The sequence below is a fragment of the Carassius auratus genome, chromosome 46, assembly GCF_003368295.1.
Source record: "Carassius auratus strain Wakin chromosome 46, ASM336829v1, whole genome shotgun sequence".
NCBI classification, from domain to species: domain Eukaryota; kingdom Metazoa; phylum Chordata; class Actinopteri; order Cypriniformes; family Cyprinidae; genus Carassius; species Carassius auratus.
This window is the reverse complement of record NC_039288.1, coordinates 6,272,368-6,293,719: the sequence shown is the minus strand read 5'-3', so window position 1 is coordinate 6,293,719 and position 21,352 is coordinate 6,272,368. Positions and strand designations below refer to the sequence as shown.

Genomic DNA, 21,352 nt, shown 5'->3' with positions numbered 1-21,352 from the left:
TGAATCACAGCGTCACTCACTGTTACAGAGGAATATACACATTTCGCCTTAAGCGGGATAGAAAGCTGTGTTCTACTTATTTAACAATGTAATATAATATAATATTCTGAAACTTTGAAACAATCCCTCACTTACTTTGGTCATGCCAGTTCACCCAAAGTCTGGAGAAAGACATCAGTGTCTTCACTGTTTATCAGATCCAAAACCACTCTTTGCCTTGTCCACAAATGTTTATATAATAAATTTAATTCCTTTAAATCTAGCATCCACCGATGCTAATATAAGAGCATTGATTATGTTACATGTGTATTGTAGTATATTGTAGACTTTTCTTCACTGTATTTATTTATTTTTTTTTTAAGAAATGACATTCTTTAAATACATTTAGTATTAAAGTTTATGAAAGTATGAATGTAACATGATTGTGAATAAGTATTGTACCCTATTGTATCACTTTCAACATTCAGTAGCAAATCTATCTATCTAAAATGTATCTGAAATGGACTGTGGTAATGTTATTGCAATTTAAAGAACCATCTTCTGCATTTTGTATAACTCACTAAAACAGTGATTTGACTGCAATGTGGAGAGAGTCAACGTATGTCACATGACCTGGGATGTATAAATGAATGTAGAATGAGCAATAGCATACTGTAATAATCACTCATTAAAGTCCACTAGCCCATTAGTGTCAAAGCACTGAAGGCCATGTGATTTAATACACTGCAGCTCATAAATAAATAGTGATCTATCTATCATCAATTTTTCTTTAAATTGCATTTTTATACGGGTTGATATGGTTTGCACAAAATACGTATTACATAAAACACCCACAAACCCAGTAACTATGTACATTAATTATCCGTCAATGCTGATGACACTGATCACTGATAATATCCATCAGCGTTTATGCCTGATTATATCCCGCCACGTTGCTGTCCACTAGCGGCGAATGCGTGCACTGCAGCCTCTGAGTGAGCACTAGCCAGTGGAGAAGAGGAGTCCAGTGTGTGCGAGAGGGACAGTCTGCCTCGAGTTCTGTTGGGTTCAGGCCAGCAGAGAAGCACCGTTTACTCTGAACTCGGACCGGGACTCTCGATTCTCTCTAAAGCAGAAGCCTTACATTATCAGGCTGAATCCTAGCATGCTACATTCATATTTCAGGATTTAAGAAGAGCTCACTGCCTCTGCCGCTGGCTGATATTAACTTGGTGAGTGGATCTTTGAATTCTGGATCAGCTAACTTGCTAATATGTAAAATAAACCAATTTTGTGAAAATGCCTCAGTAGCCCTAGGTTTTGTCTAGGTTGGCACACCCCCTGGAGGTAGACAGATTATTATAATCGCGCAGAGATAATGGCCATGGTGTTTATTTGGAATGGGTAGCAGGCTAGGTTCTGTGTGTCCGTCTTTAGCATAACAGCAACCCCAGCGGCAAAGCATAGTGAGCTGTCTATGCAGACAACATTTTTGGGCGTGTTCGAACGATTCCCAAAAAGCTGTCTAGGTAGGCAACCAACTAGGTTCTGAAACACAGCTCAAAGTCTATCTGGATCATAAACCCCATTTACCTTTTCCACTGTTTAGCATAGCTTAGCCGGTCTGCTACTGCCCTGGACCTGTTCTGTGTTGTATAAACATGTACATTTCCCCAATATTCTCTAGACGCGTTTGTAAACATAAAACAGAGCTGGAATTTGGGTTTTATGTGATAGTTTTGTCCGTCCAATTCAACACAATTCGACATTAGCCAACGCAATGAATCTATCGTTAAACGGTTCGACTAACGTTAGCTGTTAGCAAGCTAACAAGCCATAGAAGATAAATAAGTTTGGACTGCATTAAGTTCATTTTCTCCTGCGGTTGAATTGGATTATTTGGGGAGTTGTGTGGTTCTTTGAACGATTACAGGTCAGTATCTGTTCTCTCCAGAGTTGTGGTTAATATTGAGTTAATATTACCAGTGTATTTCCAATTGCATTTGTTACTCGAAATAGTTATGTGGGTACACGTTTTGAATGTTATTGTTTTTCTTTTGCCAAGGGTGAATCTTTTAATTGCACAGTTTGCGTAAAGGAGAGCAGCTTGGTATTGACTCAAATCTGGAGGTTATATTTTGGTTAAGCAGATTAGCAGAACTAAAATGCCAATATTCACTGTATGTGCATCCTAAACCAGTGCTTATGCAGAATTAACAATATGACAGTATTTACTATTGCAAATCTCCTGATCAGTAGATACTGTGGCATGACTTCAGATCACTATACAGTGTTGGGATGGTATGGGTTGTGCAAAAGAATGTGCTTGTTAGTTTCTAATTAGATTTGTGGCCTTATCTAAGCCTTTAATGTATTAGGGGGGTCATAAATACGTTATAGTGCTGATTAAGTAATTGGAGTCTTAAGGTTTCTCATTGAGATTTAGATTAACCTTCATGTGTCATGAAATTTAGCACTAATGGTCAAAACGGGTTGCAGGCTGACCAGATTAACAAACCATGTGCATGAGACTAGTCAATGTTGGTCAAATATTTTTTGCACATGCTTATTGAAGTGTGTTTGAACAGGGACTTTGGGAAGTATAGGTACTAAAAAACAGCTGTGGAAAATCAGTGCAGTGGTAGTGAATGGAATATATGTGAGTTCACAGCGAAACATGTTGGGGCAGCATGAGGCGTTCAGACTCCGAGTGGTTTGTCTCTGGGATTAGGGTGAGAGGCTTTCGTTTTGCTGTTGGAAAAGCTGCATCTGGGTGGAAAGGTTAGAAGATTCAATAATTAGAAATGACAGGCTTTCTGAACCTCCTTGCTGAATAGCCTGAGACGTTGAATGTCTGTCCACATGCAGGTATTTATCTCTGGTTTGAATGTGAATGACGGAGTCAGATGGAAACCGGGGGCATGAAAATAGGTGGCTCACAATTTGTGTGACTTTAAGATAAATATCAAATTGAGTTTTTCATTAAAGAAAGGAAGGAGACCTTACCAGCAATGCAGAAAGAACCCGAGTATGACCTCGAGTCAGTAAAGGAAGATTTCAGACTGCCTCTAGCTAGCAGGGAAGAGCTGAGAGTCTGCTAAGCCCATTTCTCACTGCACGTCGGACCCGGCATATTGCCGGGTTGCCTTCTGTGTGAAAGCAACAACGTCCCAGGATTGATTCCCGCATTGAACCCGGGTCGGGGACCTAGTAACATTGCGGGGTTCGACCCGGGACGAGCGTGTGAACAAAAGCCAGATTTAATGCTCTGTGGAAGTGATGACGCGCGTTATCGCGCGACTCTTTTACCGACTGTTTTGAAGGAAGATGAACTTTCACAACGAAAACATATGTGCAAACTGTAATGAAGCAGAGATCAGTTAGTTCCTCACTTTCCGCGCTGACGCAGAGATCGTTTGCTCGCTTCAGTGAAAGTATAACGTGCCTAACGTTTTCGACTCATACATTACACGTCACGCACTGATGTCACGTGTCGTTACGGGATCTTCATGGGTTGTGTGTGAAAGCAGGAACATATCCCAGGTAATCACTGGCAGTGTGAAAGTGCAAAATCTAGCGACCCGGGAACAATTCCCGGAACACTTTACCCGTGTATTTGCCGGAATGGCAGTTTGAAAGGGGCTTTAGTTGTGTGGCTCACTCAACATCAGATCTGCTGTTCGTCTTCGATTCAAATATTTAAAGATTCAACACAAGTAAAGCTCAACTGACAGTGTTTGTCTAGGGCTGCAAATGATTATTTGAAAAATCGATTAATCTGTCGATTGATATTGATTAATTGAATTAAAACTAAACCAAATTGTATATATATAAAAGTTGCATGCCTAATGTACATACAATTTAATAGGTCTATAAATAATTACATAATTATCCTCTTAAATAGTGTCTGAAGCTAAAACCTGTATTTTCTGTTCTGACCAATTAAATCATTGCCTTTGTTAATGTCTCCCTGTATCCCCTTATTAAGCTAAAATGCTTCATATTAAAAATTTGCATAGCATCCCTTAACCCACATTTTTTAATGTTCTAAAAGGTAAATGTCAAGCCCTAGGTCCTCAAGATTCTCATAAGATAATCTTATGATAACACAGAAACTGTGTTGTGTCCGCTTTAACATACAGCAAATTAATGTTCAACAAACAAAGTCATAATTATTGCACTCCGTCTGTTTTAATGCACATTTGGGCATTTATTCAGTAAAGTCTGTGATGTTTAATGGAGACTCATTTTCTGTCAGGACGAGCCTTTATGCAAGATGGAATATATTTGTGTGACTTCTGAACATTTACAAATACGGATTTAACCGTCAGATGGAAGTTATATGAAAAAAGGTATTAAATGCTTTGGCAAAGGGACATTTGCAGCAGCTCACTCTGTGTTCTCCACCGTATTTCAGATGCATTTTGTCCATAGAAATACATTATTCTACTATAAAGTGACGTGGCTGGTGGATGTATCAATTATTATATATTTTATCAGTATACTTTTTGACACCACACACTTGTGCCATAATGTTGTTTACTACCAAAATAATTTTGACCCATCCTCACATTTCATTTTAAGGGCCATTTTTTGTAAAGTCATAATTGCAAACCTTATAATTTTGTAAAAAACAAATTCTTCTGTTAAAATTGCTATTATTATTTGAGCTGTTGTTGTAAAATTTGTAAAATTGGATCTAACTTTACACAGTAATGTGCTTTTCCTGCTTTAAAATCCTGCATTAATATGCATATTGTTTACATGATGTTATGCCTGTATTATTGAAACAATGAGTATTTTAGCATTCTGAATTTCCCTCATTCACTTCAGTTTAATTCAGATTTTAGCTCTTTTTTTTCTTTTACAGAAAAGGAGAGACAAGCGCAAGCCATTTTTATTCAAATTTTTGTGGTCAACTTAAGCCCGAGTTATTTCTTAAAACTATAACGTATTTGTATTAATGATTATCTTGTAACCCAGGGCTAAATGTTTATGCAGAATTAGGATAGCGGCAGATGATTTTCATAGGAGGTTGGTACATCTGCGAACAGCGATAACGCCTGCAGAATTCCAAGGGCGGAAATACTGACCCTTTCCCCTCAGGTTAAAACCTCCTTTAGTAGCGGATTGGACCCGGGTGAGATTGCAGTCTGTAGCACATCTAATGCGCTTGAGCTCTCGCTGTGCAGTGCCATGGGTTCACCTCTCATGACTGGATAGAGCCAGAGGGTGGGCTGCCATGAGCAATCAGGCAAATTAAGCAAGGCAGGGGGGAGCGGCGTGCGCTTAGAGCTCGATTTTACTTCTGCAATACAAAGATAGCTTCGCTTTCTTCTCATTCTCTGAATAGCAGTGTTTTTAATACATGAAACATTAGGACAAGTGGGTTTCACATAACGGATAAAGGAAATTGCTTTGAAACCCAGTAGTCACTGTTTATTGACATGAAAACAACAAAGCTTTTAAAATACAAGTGATTGGGGTCTTTGTGTAATGCTATCATGCATTTGTTTTTTTGAAAGAATTATGAATTATGATAATGATACCCAAAATTGCATGGGAACATTTGATCAAAATACCCTTCTGATCACTGGCTTTCAAATGGTATGATTTTCAAGGCATAGTTTGACAAAATTTTGCTTATTTTGTTTGTAAACCTGTATAGTTTACAATTTCCCAGCTCTTTTCCGTACTATGGAGTGATGGCCTATAACTTTAAAAAAAAAAAAAAAAAAAAAAAAATTCCATACAGTCATCCATGTGTCTTCTGAAGTTATATGATTAGTGATGCATGTAGTGATAGTGATAGTGAATAGTGAAGTGACATTCAGCCAAGTATGGTGACCCATACTCAGAATTTGTGCTCTGCCTTTAACCCATCCGAAATGCACACACACAGAGCAGTGAACACACACCTGGAGCAGTGGGCAGCCATTTATGCTGCGGCGCCCGGGGAGCAGTTGGGGGTTCGATACCTTGCTCAAGGGCACCTAAGTCGTGGTATTGAAGGTAGAGAGAGTACTGTACATGCACTCCCCCCACCCACAATTCCGTCCGGCCCGAGACTAGAACCCACAACCCTTCGATTGGGAGTAGAACCCTCTAACCATTAGGCCACAACTTCCCCACAAAGTGTATAGGTCACTATTGTCGTAGATATAACTTTTTAATGTTGTCAGTGTTGCTTTTGGGAAGTAAAATAGGCCTATATGTATTAATGATAATAGGCAAATGTTTATGGGACTCATCATTATTTTCTAGTTTTTATTTGTTTGTTTATTTATTTGTATAAAGTATGTCAACCTGTGGTCAGTGTACACTTTCTCTTTTTCTTTTCTTTTTTTCCATAGGACTCTTTTTAAGCTTTTTCGGCTGTTTTGAAGGTGTAGTTTTAGTACTCTGAATCTCTGAATCCTATAATTTGCTATTCCTTTAATTTTCAGTGCTTGTCAACTAGTGCTTGAGATGTGATTTCAGTTCAGGGTAATAAGTGAAAAAGTCATAATGACCAAGAACTAATCCCAATTCTACCCCTTGCCCCTTCACTTTCCCCTTCCCATCGTTTCACATGTTCACGTGAAGGGGTATCTCAATTCTCTTTTTGGGTGGAGGGGTAGGGAGAAGGGCCAGATAGCACTTATTTTTTTATATATTGCTTTTGGGAAAGAAACCCCAGAGTCGTAGTTCACTGACAAGCTACACAAAATCACGTTCATAATCTGCAGTGAATCGCCTGTGATTTTGAATATGATTTTTCGTATGTTGTCAGTGAACTAGGTCTCAGTGTAGAAAATGCCGCTTCATTTAAATGCACGTTCTGAAGATTTACTCTAATCACAGGAGCTGCTTTACAGATGAGATGCGCATGAAAATCACATTCGATTTTTTTTGCACAGCCCTACATTAAGGCATCAAAAAGACCTGCAAATGAAGCTTAAAATCTTTCTTGGTTAAAGATTGTTGAAAGTTAGACACGATACGCTGTGTAATGGAATTGACTCTCCTTTTTTTGGACTATAAAAATAGCAGATTTTCACCGGCAAATGATAAAATAGGAGAAAAGTCCCAGACTCAGAGGCAACACCTTTAGCATTTTGTCACTCAACTTTTCTTCAGAAAGTTTAAATGTCAAGTTGATTGTGGAATAATGGAGGTCCGGAATATTGAAATATCTAATTTGTTACATAAAATAAAAGCCTGCAACCCCCCCCCCCCCCATATTTGATTAATGCTCAAACATCTCATGGTTGATTAGTTGACATGAAGTGCACACATGAATTAGCTTAATTGCTCTTGAGTAATTAAAGGCAACTTCATGTGAATTGCGAATCCTTGCCAAGGCTCAGACAGTGAAGTTTGAGCCGGTGATAGATAATTTATTGAACAGTCTCTGGAGTACATCCTTCATCACTTCTCTTCTTTTTATATTTCTTGACAAGTGAACCAAGATGGTGCTGGTTTCTGTTCTTGTGAAGTGTAAGTACGCTTTGGGTCATTGCCTGAAAGTTGGTCGAGTTTCTGCTGATTTCCAAAGCAAAAGTTTTATTGAGCGTGGTAATTTAAATGCTCAACTGCTGCCCTTGAACTGCCTGTTTCGAATGCTGTGACAGGCCTGCCTTTTATGAGCCTTTTTAGGGATGTTCTTTTCATTTAACGTATCATGAATATTGTGAAATTACATTGACTGAAAAACATTAAATATTTTAGGTGTTACTTTATGCCATGGAAAAAAAAATTAGGCTAGTTCAGTTTTTTCTAGATTGAATTTTATTATTTATATTTTAATGGTATAATCATTTAAAAACATTTAATCAACTGAATAAATTATTTAATAATTTATTATATTTTTACAATTATAGAGCCCTATGAAATGTCCAAGTCATTTTATTATTTCATCAAGGATAAGCCTTAATGGCAGTGTGAAATTTTTACACACAATGTAATTAGGCATGGGCCGGTATGAAATTTTGACGGTATGATAACCTTAAGCAAAAATATCACTGTTTCACAGTATCACGGTATTGTTGTTACAGCTCTGAAATGTTTTATTTTTAAATGACTTGGTAAAAAAAAAATATATATATATATATTATTTACCGCTGGACACAATATATTTTGTTTTTGAGCAACACACAGAACATTATAAACAGTAGAATTAGTTTTTTTCATTTCTTTGATTTATATATAGATTTATATTAAACCTAAATTTGTAATTACAGTTATTAAATTTTAGTTACATAATTCATATAATTTATGTCATTTCATATAATTTAGTTCTATAGTAATATAGAATGCTGAATGTTAACGGGCATTAACAGACGTCATATTTTCACAGAAATTACATTTTGGAAAATGATTGCATTGTAACACGGGTAAAAAATGTAGGGATGCACCGATCATGATTTTTCATGGCCGATTCCGATACCGATTTTTTACAAATAAACTGGCCGATTCCGATACCGATTTCCGTTTTTTTTTTTTTTTTTTTTTTTATATCTTTAAGCAACAAACAATAAAGAAGGATAGTGTGCATAAGCAAGATGTTTATTTGGTATTTAATAGGCCAAACTGGCTTTTAGCTATTGAAAACAATAACTGCAGCCATCTGAAATTAACAGCTACATTACAGACATCAGCATTTAGATTTTGTTTTTGAATTGGGTTGAAACTACAGAGAACTGGCCTTAAATGTAAAGATTAACTGTAACCATGTGAAATTAAAGGCAATAACTGCATAGTTCTACAATCCAAACAACACACATTCAATAAGATGTTTCTTGATCAGCATTCAGTATTTTAGTTTTTACATTTGGTTTTAAATAAAAAAAGGTCTTTACCAGTCTCTTTTTTTACAGACTAAATAAAAGTATGCTATATAAATAGATTATTCCAAAATGTTAAAATCAGATAATGTTGGTGTGAATAAAACAAAGATGCAAAGTGTTTTCATTCATACAATAAAAAACAAATTAGGGTAATGATTCACATCTATATTTTTTCAAAAAAAAAAGTTTCTTCACAGTTTAGTCCATTTCGTTTATCATCCAACACGTGAGAAGTTGATCTATCTCTTCATGGTCTACTCGTGTTCAGGGCTCGGACCGGTAACAGTAAGCTCGCGCAGCTTTAGTGCGCGCAGAAAAGGGACTCTTATTTGTGCGCCAGTACGTCAACGGCTGATCGCTTCCTGCTATCTGTGCCTCAGACATGTAGCTCTGCATTTCCTGTACTGATCGGCTGCCCGTGTCCTGCGCACTGATTTCGAAATACTTCCACACAAATGACATAGCGAACAATTACAATGTAGTCTGTGCACGCGGCTGCACTTCCGGAAAAATCCGCCTAAAGAAGACCAAAAACCGGCCAATTGCCGATCTTGTATTTTAAGCAAAAACCGGCCGGCCGGTCAACCGGTGCATCCCTAAAAAAATGGTAGCTGATCACGTAAAGGCCAAAGTATATTTGGGTAAATTGTTATTTTTGTCATCAATAGGGCTCATGGACAGCTGTGCACCCCAGGGTACGGCGCATAGGGCTGGGTACTGTTCAAAATCTTTTGATCCGGTGCCAATTTCAATACCTCAGTTTCGATACCGGTTCCTGACGATACTTTTTTCAATACCATATGTTTTAAAATCCATTTCAACATCAACACAAATACGTTAAACATATAACTTTGAATTTTCACCTCAATTAAAACAAATTCTGGTAACACCTCACACTCAGGATAACATTATTAATACAACTGGTTGTGCTTTTTGGATAGGGGTGAGCCATTCAGGAGCGGACTGGGGCCAAAAAGTTGCCCTGGACTTTCTGGCCCACAGCAGCCCACCACAGCATAACGTAAACGCGCCTGTTTTGATGTAATTTATTATTTTAATATTTAAGTGAACCGTTTGGGGATTTTAACCAATAGGGCAAATCCAAACAAATGCTTCATTAAATTGGTGGTATTGCCGGCTTTGGTTGCAATGCTCTTATCGCATATGTTGCACCTTGCTGACTCGGCATCCACTTTTATTAAGTGTAGCCACACTTTAGACCTCTTTGGCATTGTAAAACAGAAATGTTTTGAGAAAAAACAACTACACTTGTGTTGTGTGACTGCAAGTATCTTCAGAAATCCTCCCCATCACGTCATGTGGTGGTGGACAGCTAATCACGGCGAATTTAGGTCCTTACATGCATGTATGTTACAAGCTACAAGCCGCTTGGCAAAAAATAACAAAAATAAAAACTGTCCGCTTGGCTTTTGGCACCGAAAGATAATTTTTTTTTTTGATACTCATAGTATCAAAGTTTTTCTTTCGATACAGGCATCGAAGTTCGATACCCAGCCCTAACTGCGCATGTGTTGAGCTCATCTGTCCGCGCTCATCTGTGGTTGAGTATACTTTCGAAAGCTGTGCGGATGCAGCTGGCAGGAGATGGAAAGGAACGCTAAATGTAAAGTGCTCCCGGGTCTTTGCACTGCACAGCCTGAGTGATTTCTACTCTTTCAGTTATTGAGGAGACATGGAAATAGTGCTGTAGCTATCGAATATTTTAGTAATCTAGTATTCTACCAAAAATTCCATCGATTAATCGAGTAATCGGATAAAATGTGTTTTTGCTTAATTAAAGTGCAATATTAATTATACAAGAGAAAATAAGACTCCTGGGTCCCTAAAAATGAACAACTAAGTTTCCTTTTTTTTTAATGCATAGAATGCAATCCATACATCAAAGATAAACATTTAATTATTACCCATTGTTTCTCTGCCTGTACTTGTACTGTGAACAATGACAATAAAGTTGACAGATGAATTAAAGTGCATTTAAGTGCCATTCAGTTGGGTTTTAAATAAAGCATTTTCTGAGATGCACATTAAACACATAAAACATTCATTTAATTTATCTTTAATTATTATAGTTATATCTTAACTTTTTGGTAAACAAAGGGGATTTACTAGTAAAAATTTCTGGAGATGTTGTTCATGTGTTCATGTCCTTATTTATTGAGACAGCAGACGCTGAAATCACTGCAAGCGTCACACACGCTTCTGTGTGTTTAATGAATGAAGATGCGCACTTCTGTTCCATTCATTAACACATACACGCAGAACATGCAGGATTCATATTTAAATAGACTGTTCTGGCTTAATATTTACAGATATTAGTCCATATCATGATTTGATGTAAGTGCAATGCGTTAAACTGTAAATTCCGTTTTTATTACTAGATTCCGCGATTCCCTCTGCATTTTCTGCATCGCGGAAACCATAGGGCCCTAGTTGTGGTATGCCAGCTCTATCTTGCAATGGACACACGCCACGACGTTCTCTTTACGTTTGCCCTCGCCCTCAAATCAAAACACTGCTGACTCCTTGCAGTATGCGATTTCAGACGCAGCGCTTTTGTCTCCTTCCGCTTTGTGGGTGACGTAAACGCGTTGTCACATTGGAAAAATCATTGCGAAAGAACCTGACGTGAGATTTAAAATAAATTAAAAGAGGCTTCGAGGCAGAGGAATTTGCCTCGATCATTTTTTGTAATTGAGTTACTCGAGTTACTCGAGGAATCGTTTCAGTCCTACATGGAAAACAGCACATACCGCAGGAACGGTATAATGGAAAATATTAGTGGTATGGAAACCATTAAATTTTCAGTATCGTGGTATACCTTGAAACCGGTAATCAGCCCATGCCTAATTGTAATAAATAGAGATGTGCCCGAATAGCGAATCCGTATTCCAAAATACTGAAAAACTAATAATGCGTTCTACGGAGTCACTAAAGGAACATGCACGTCACCAACGCACGTCTGCACGCATCAACCTCGTCCTTATGCCAGATTCGCTCGTGGAGATGTTCGTTGTGGAGACGTGCGCGAGTATGACCAAATGTTACGCAAAAGGCTTCGAGTGTGAGGCGAGTGTAAATGGCTCCTCCGTGAGACGCATTCAGAGACAGGCTGTGTGCGCGCTCTTCTGAATTAGGAATAGCAAACATGCATTATAAACTTCTTTCAAATTAGAATCTGTTGGGGAGATAAAATGTGCAAGCTAATGTATATGAAATAATAAAAACATCTAAGAATGTCTTTTTTATTCTCCACTACTGAAAGCAGAACCGATAAGGGATCTCTTTATGTGTTGTGATGCAGCTCTTGCAAATTAACTTTACCTTTTTTGTTTGGCCTCTATTATTAATTAACCAACTATTAATCTGACCCTGTAGATGACATAATCGATTAGCGGCACAGCCCTAATAGAAATTCTGAACCATAATGCCATTCGCTACATTGCAGCGTCACCGTTGTTGTGCACCATCCTGACCGTGCCGACAGCCGACAACCAAAAAGTTCACCAGTGGTTCTGGAATGCAATCACTCTTAATGGCATTGAAACATTTGGGATTCTCTCTAAATCTCAAGCTGATACATTTCAGATGAATTTTATACAAGCAGTTAACTCTATTGCTCTGCTACACCGGTATTATCAAAATAATGGATACTTAGTAGAAACTCAACCAGCTGTTTTTCCAATGCCAATCTTATAATGTTGGAGGGAGGTGAGGTAAAGGCATTTATTTTTCCTCTGAGTCCCAGAATTATCCTTCATTTTCTTTTTATAAGCCCTCTTATCATTAAAAGGTCCTACAATCTTTCAGTATCCATTAAACTCGAGCATAATTGTGGGGTCGGACTAATCTTTCGAGTCAATCGTATATCACAGAAAGGATAGGTTTTCATTGGTTGAGCCCGATCCAATGAGAGAGAAAATAATGCGCAATAGCAGACAGGCCCTGTGTTTATGAGCTGATGTTGCCTCATTTAACCCTAGTGACATTGGGGTGGTAAAACGTAGAAAATGAGATGTGAAAAACACCCGTCAGAGCCAGAGTCATTTGTGGAAGCCCCAAAAGAGCACTCCAGTGTGATCAAATCCTGGCTTGGGTTTCAAAAAACCTCATTATCTGTACTCCCCCGAACACAAATTATCACTCCACCCTAAAATGATTTCTCACATACACCCTTAAATCATGCATTCCTCCCTCAATTTAGCTACTATTTAGCATTCCACCAGCTGTAGTGCTGTAGTATCCCACACACTTGTTTATACATACAGGTACATAGTTGGATTTCATGTACCTTGTCATCCTGGTCAAGGAGTTAAGGGGACGGCCTTATAGAGTGCTTCCCACCTGTGTCGTCCTCTACCCTCTCCGTCAGCCCCCACGTCCCCTCTGACACTGGTTCTGTTGGACCTGCAGGGAAGAGTAATTAATCTCCAGTAGGAGCGTGCCAGATCTGCATAACACTGCATAACAATTTGTCTTCTTCGCCAGGGCGTTGGCAAACTTTTTGCCTGGCCCAATCCCCCAGTGCTCTCTTCCTGCTGGAACGTTATAGAGAGCAAGCTGTCGCTTCGCCTCTCCGTCAACATGCCAGTGTTTATGTTCACTTCGCCTCAGTACCGGCTTCTCGTCATCCGAGCAGTGGGTACATCAGCAGAACGCTTATCTTTTGGCACACCTGAGACACTCCACTTCATTAATAGGTGCCAGTGTTGCTGTGATCGTGCCTGGAGGTCAGATCCGCAAGCAGTCCACAATGCTCTGAGATGGAAATAAACAAACTTGAATCAAGATCTCATCTAACATATGTGGAATTTCACCTTTTTTTCTCTTCTAGAAGTTTTAGTTTAAGCAGTTCCTTTAAAACTTTTATTTGTCAGTTATTTCAGTATTTTCGTCTTTTTTGACAAAGCAAGTTATTGTTATTATTATTTTCAGCTTGATTGGGTTCCTTAAACACCACCAGTGTGAATATAATGCGGAACTAGACACTATCGCAACTAAAAAGAGAGTCCAAAAAAAAAAAAAAAACACTTTCTAAGAAGAAGAAACAGTTCTTCTGGAGCACAAAAGAAGACTTCTGAAAAATGTTGAAGGTCACTGGCTTTTATTCTTGTTTTGGACCTCATTGACTTTCAGTTAGCATAAACATTTGCAACATTTAAAATATCCTCTTTTGTGTTTCATTTAGAAGAAAGGAAGACTTTTAGGTTCAGAATGGCATGAGGAGAGTAAATGATGACATACTTTTCATTTTTGGCTGAACTTATCCTTTAAGTACTGTGCAATATAGATGTTTCTATTTGACATTTCTTGTGAAATTGCTTAAACCCACTTTCATGTCTGACAAGTATTAACTTTTCCATACAAGTTCCTCTTAAATTGTGCCATCTGGTCAAAGTTTTTTCTTTCCCCACTTCAACAAACTTGCAGATTGAGTTCATCTGGAGAGATCAGACAAGATTCTCAGTAACCAGCCCATGCTGGGTTAAATTTGTCTTAAGAAGGCCTGCACATTTCCTGACAGATGGACAGCATTTGGAAGGAAAACTACTGTTCTTGCACTGAATTTTGATTAGCTGCTGGTTGTAGGCTAGGGTCTGGTAAAATGGACACGTCTGTCATACGAAATTTTAAGGATCTTTACAGATAGCCGCATTTCAACCCTGTTTCCATCAAAGGAAACAAACCAAAACAAACCTCCAAGTTAATGGGATTTTTGTGTTTCTTGCTGATGAGCTGACACCTGTATTGTGAGGAGTGTGAGAATGTAGCTGTGTTGGCATCTGTTTGTGTTCTCTGATCTGGTCACACTTGTCTTTGGCGCGGCTCCAGGAAGGCTTTGCTCCTCTGGCAGCAACGGTAATGCTTGGATGCCGGAGCAGCTTTGTTTCAGGCCTGTAAACAACAACAAGCAAAGAGGAATATAGTATCAAATGCATGAGTAAGCTGCAGCATTTCCAGCACACCTGTCTGCTTGCGGTTTCTCAGCGCAGTCCCATTGTGAAAATGCGTTGGAGACACGAAAGCTTTAATCTTGTGCATGATCCTGTAATCCAGCAGGCGTGAACTGTGCAGTGGTTCCATTGCAGGTGGGCCACAGCATCTGTAATCACCACAGCTAAACAATCTCAGCTACATCTGAACTGATAAATTAATGAACCAGAGCCAGGCTTAACAATGAGTACGTTGCTATGTTTGCTACGTAGCTATTGCTCATACATGGGATTATGGTTTTTCAAAACCCTTAACTCTAAAGTATTTAACGTCAGCACAATCTGTGCTACATATATTAATGAGACCTTCTATTTTTATGACCTTTCTATTTCTAATCACAACGAGTCATTATCTGGCCCGGCTCGGTGTTCATCTTCAGTTCTCTCTTCACAGCAGTTCAGTCAGTGTACTGTTTGAGTAAATGAATTACTCCGGGATATTGGTTTGTTTGAACTCGGAGGGAGTGTCAGACACATTAAAAAGTTAACAGCTTGAGTCATTCGCGGATTAATGCGTATTGGAGACGCGAACCGTTTAAAACAATTCAGTTAGATTTGGTGAACTGTTTCAAAAAGATCCGGTTACATCGAATGATTCGTTCGCGAACCGGATATGACAAACTGCTTTGTTTTGAACTCTCTTACAACAGACACGGAACACAATGCTGAATAAAGTCATAGTTTTTGCTATTTCTGCACCAAAATGTATTTTCGGTGCTTTAAAAAATTCTAACTGACCCTCTGATGTCACATGGACTACTTTGATGATGTTTTTCTTACCTTTCTGGACATGGACAGTATACCGTACACACAGCTTCAATGGAGGGACTGAGAGTTCTCGGACTAAATCTAAAATATCTTAAACTGTGTTCCAAAAATAAACGGAGGTCTTACGGGTTTGGAACAACATGAGGGTAAGGTATTAATGGCATAATTTAGCAATTTGGGCGAACTTACCCTTTAACAGCAACCATAAACAAGTGGGAGAATGTGAGCACTATATGCGCTCAGGCGCTGCTGTTCTATAAGCGCCGTCAAAAAAGTCCCGCTTAGAACACATCGGCCAAGCAGAAAAACGTATTGGCCGATGCCGATATTTGAAGAATGGCAAATATTGGCTGATATATATATATATATATATATATATATATATATATATATATATCAGCTTTTGCGATATATCAGTCAACCATTACATTTACATTTATGCATTTAGCAGACGCCTTTATCCAAAGCGACTTAACAGTGCATTCAGGCTAAAAAATTTTTTTTTTTACCTAAAATGTGTTCCCTGGGAATCGAACCCACAACCTTGCACTGCTAACGCAATGCTCTATCACTTGCGTGTGGACTTCCCTGTTCTCATGGAATTAAAACATTTATTAAACCTTTTCAGTTATAATTATCTCAAGAGGTGTCTAAATGATTTCCTGTATATAAAACAGAGAAGCATCTGCATAGAAATGCCCTGGTGACCACGTGCACCTTCCCAGCATCATGGAGTGTTAGCGGCAGAGTTTGTTGAATTGTTGTTTGTTGTGTTTGTTCATCTTGTGCCGTTTTTAGTTGGAGTTTGGGACTCTTGTCAAAAGATACAGGTAAACAACCTCAGGTTTTCTAATATCAGGACACAGGGCTGGGCATTCACTCTTAACTTACAGTCTTGTAAAGTTACTATTTGTCTTGTCTGGGCATGTTTTTGTGTATGTGAAAAGGTATAAAAAATCAAATGCATCAGTCTTTATAAATGAAAGACTGATGAAATGTCATTAGGTCATGCTATGGTGTTGTTTTGCTTTCCTTTCAGGCAGCTGCTGCCTTTTGTTCCTGCTTTATGTTTGCTTGACTGTATTTAGGCATCAGTGCAGATTTTTCTTTAGTCCGTTAGTTTTCATCAGGCCTCAGGTGCAGTGTGGGACGGGGTTTATTCACTGTTGTATGTGCCGGTGAACAGATCACTGAGAATGATCATTGTATTGTTAAATGGCCTCCAACCAACAATTTTACATTCCCCTAATAGTAAGTGATTTAAATTCCCTTATGAATCCATTGATATTAGAAAAACATGGCTGGTTCATCTGTCCTTTATAGTAGAAGTCGACCAATTGGTTGGTTTTGCTGGTTAATCGGCATCGATAGTTGACTGCCAGACCTATCGGCAAAAATCCATTCTGATAGCTTTTCCGGGTTGTGTCCGAGTTGCTGGAGTGGCTGAGGAGGTACACTGTCATTAGAGAGTGTAAGAGTGGCCTCTAGAGGCGGAAATCATTGACACTTTGTGCTGTTTATTTTTACACGTGACAATCAATGCTGCACAGAGCAGGACAATTTGGATAATGTATATAATAATAATAAATTACATAGCGAATTTGGCCATGATGCCGAAGTCATACCTCTACTCTTTTCTAAAGACATCCTGTATTTTTTAATGACCACAGAGAGTCAGGACCTTGGTTTAACGGCGGTACTTTTTGTCAGTATAGTGTCCACGTCACCACACTGGGTCGTTAGAACCCACACAGGAATAAGTTCCATTTAAAAAAAAAAAAAAGAACAATAAATATCTATTGAAATATGAAATATCATTTTTTTTTATAAGTGATATTGTATGAAGTACTACCGTTAATATCAATATAAATTAGTTTGATATGAGCGCAGCTGAGAAATATAACGGAGGACACAGACTGAGCTGCTGTGGAGAGCGCCTGAGCTCCTCGCTCTTCAGAAATATTTTATTCGTAAGACATGGATTATATGCATCACAACCCATGAGAAGTTCACAGAGCAGCCCGCTGCTTTCGGCATTGTGGCAGCGTTGTTTTCCTTTAGCATTTGCTCGCTTGTATCAGCAGAGTTTCAGAGGACCATTTCACCCTTCTGGCACGGAGGCAGTTTTGATTACTTTTGCAGAGGAGAGGAATTGAGTTCAGAAGTCAAGAGCAGTGGAAAAATGACTGCCTTGTTTTTCTCCCTCATCCACGTTGTTTTGGTAGAGAGCCGACAAAAGGCCGCTTTGTCACAGAGAACGGCATTGCAACACGGAGCAGAGACGAGGGAATGGCAGAAGTTCAAGTCCAGCTGCCCCGAGCTCCAGCAACTCTTCCTTACTTCAGAATAGAACCCAGCAGACTTGGCATCGGTCCTTTGTGCTTCTCATTCCACATGATCCTGTCTTTAGGACTGACCTACACTATGGGTCAAAAGTTTGAAATAATTAAGATTTTTAATGTTTTGGGAAGAAGTCTGTTATGCATACCAAGGCTGCATTTATTTGATCGACATCAAATAAAAACAGTAATAATATGAAATATTACTTAGTTTAAAAGAACAGTTATTTAAAAATATTTTTAAATGTTATTTATTTTTAGCAGCCATTACTCCAGTCTTTAGTGTCACATGATTATATGATAATATACTCTTATATTTCTGATTCTTATCAACGATGAAAACCAAAAATGGTAGTGATACACTATCATTCAAAATTGGGGTGAATAAAAAAAATTAATAATAATAATTATAATAATTATAAGAAGAAAAAGATTGAATACATTATACTTTATACCAATTAATAAATTGTAAAAGTTGTCACTTTTGAATGTTACAAAATATTTACTTATCAAATAAATTGTTATTTTGAGCTTTCAAAAGAATCATCAAATAATCCTTTGATTTAAAAAAAATATATATATATATTTATAATAATCATGGTTTCCACAAAGATATATTTTCCCCTCCAATAATAACAAAACAATCATAATGTTTCTTGAGCAGCAACTCAGCATATTAGAATGATTTCTAAATGATCATGAGACACTCAAGAAGACTGGAGTTACGATGCTGAAATGTAACTGTGCCATCAAAGGAATAAATAAACATTTTAAAATAAATTTAAATAGAAATTAGTTCTTTTAACTTATACTATTTACAATGTTAATGTTTTTACTGAAAAAAAAACATTGCAACCTCGGAGGTCTGACAATAATAAAAAAATCTTAGGGTGCATCTCAATCATCTCCCTAGTAGTCAGGGCACTGATCAGGGAGTTGGTGGAAAAACATAAAAATTCCATGGAGCCTCGGTGCTCACTATGCTCCCTTACCGGAAATTACATCACATTTCTCAAGCTAGAAACATAAACCACGTGAGCCAGCTCGATAAATATAATGATATGCGATAGAAGATTTGAAAAGACAAACTTTTTTTTTTTTTTATCAATTTCATCATAAACGCATCGCTAGACAGGTGATGATCACATCTTGTTAACATTTACAATATTCAGCTAAAATGGTGTTCATGTAAAAGAAGAATGTGTTTAAAGAGGATAAAAATAATATTAAAAAGGAATGTTGCTGATTAATTACAGCGATGACGTTCTACTATGTTGTCCATTGACGTTGTACGTAGTCATGTCACTGGAAATTGAGTAACCATAGTCCCAATGTGCAGTGAGCCAGGGAACTTACCAGTGAATGAATTTGTGTACGTGATATACTGATTTATGAGCTCGGGAGCTGATTGAGATGCATTCTTAATTATTCCAAATGTTTGACCGGTTGTGTACATTAAAGGTTGCATCATCATTGTGTCTATCCCTCTGATCTCTTCATTAGCTCTGTATAATTGTCACTAGGGGCATCTCCTGAGACCTCATGTTTATGCATATTCAAGATTGATTAGCGCTCAGTTAAGTCCCCTGCTCCAAACACATTTCCATTCATGCAATTCTGCTTCCTATAAAACACCTTTACTGCCAAGGTGGCTGTTCCTTAAATTATCCTGAACAGCCATTTGTGGTTTTTACCGCAATCATCTCCTCATAGAATTTCTGACACTTGGGCTGCTTTCATTTCGCCATCTAAACTTTTTTTCATGCTCGCCTTTGTTGTTCCACATTCTACTGCCTGGAACGCAGAGGCAAATCCGATACCTAGCATCAAACTCGCATGGGTAATTTTTCCTTTCCTCTGCTGTCTGTTTTTGTTAGGATAAATGTAGGCCGGAGAGGAAGGGAACAAGCCTGCGTGTCTCTTTGTAGATGTCTCCGTTAGCTCACGAAGATGACAAGCAGCATTTCTCACGATATCTTTGACTCTGTCAAATTGCTCACTGTACTGGGCACAGATGGTGCTGGGAAAGGAGATGGGTCAGTCATTTTACTCTCCGTTGAAAGATTGGTGTTATATAAAAGAGGACTACAGGGTTTGATATGAAGATTGAATGAGATTAAATGTGTGTTGTTGTGACTGTATCATCAATATAAAATGATAAAAAAAAGCACAAATGGCTTTTTTTTCCATTCTACTTGCTAAATTACCATAGGTCAGAGGTGATAACCTGATAAACCAGGTCACCGGCGCGGATATACGGGATCTTTCGGAAGATTGCGTTGAGATGACCTGCTTACGGTCATCAGCAGGCCAGTTCCCATAATTCCTCCATGAGCCACTGCCATTAGCTGATAGAAAAGAAGGATAGTTTGTCGATGCAACTTGAATGTGGGTACGTTTCATGAAGGAAGAACTGTCTCAACTGTCTGTTGAGCAACTGATTAAAATACGTCTGACTATTATCATCTGTATGCATGTGCGATCAAAACAGAGCCAGGCTTTTACAGTTCGAACCTTATTTTTCACCACCCACCAGCATGAATGCCAGCAATGATGACCGATTCTTGAGAGCTTTAGCCAAAGTACTTCTGCCAAAAAGATTTGTAATTATCAAAAGCTTTTTAAAAAAAAGTCCAAATTGAGGGGCGATCTGCAAAAGAATTAATAAGCAAGCACTTGCATAACCCTTTTAGTCTGGGGAGGTTTTATTCATGGCAGTCTGGAGGTGGTTCTTCAGTTGAATTCCTCTCCAGAGATGTGCACCTACCTACACAAAACCCTCCTACTGTGAAGCCGTTATTGGGTGATGGTAATCAGAGAGCATATTTAGCCTTGATTCTCGTGTGTGGCTCCCAGCAGAGAGTCCTGCTTGTCTGTTATGGTAAACTCTGCAAGGTTACAGTTTGTTTAGCTGGTCTTGATCTACCACTTCTGCATTTGGACATTAGATATTAAAAGAATAGTTCAGCCAAATTAAAATTCACATTCCCCTCTCTTTTCTCTTATTTCATGTTCTTTCATCTGTACCTACCTATCAAAAAAAGAAAATCGGTTTGTTTCTTGGCTTGTTTCTCTGCCTTTTATCACTAATTAATTCTAATTCATCTGCATGTGGTAATTCATTCTCATTGATGTAACTTCTAAGTGTGGCTCTGGTTTTGTACAATAATCTAATTAGAAAAACTTTCCCGATGTGTTCAATTGATTGAAATTCAAAATCTGCTTGATTTCATTTATGGTAAATGAAAGAAGAAATTTGGTAATGTCAAGCACTTTAAAATTAGTTTCTAGTTTTGTGTGAGAGGTTGAACAAAAATGTTATTGTTATTTATAAGGTATTAAAAAGTGGCTACAGTTTGAACAGTCTTTATTATATATATATATATATATATATAATAATAATAATAATAATAATTATTATTATTTA

The 21,352-nt window shown here is 38.0% G+C and overlaps 1 protein-coding gene across 4 annotated transcripts in view; it reads left to right on the top strand.

Moving 5' to 3' along the window:
- Positions 1–962: 962 nt before the first annotated feature.
- Positions 963–21,352, top strand: part of LOC113063991 (bifunctional heparan sulfate N-deacetylase/N-sulfotransferase 1-like) — a 100,400-nt gene continuing 80,010 nt past the window's right edge. For 2 of the 4 annotated variants that reach the window (XM_026234467.1, XM_026234465.1), the window contains exon 1: positions 963–1,211. The gene's annotated coding sequence lies outside the window, so the exon portion shown is untranslated. Of the gene's footprint in view, positions 1,212–1,257; positions 1,913–21,352 lie in introns of those variants that run through there. The other 2 variants (XM_026234470.1, XM_026234469.1) reach the window with 1 other exon arrangement.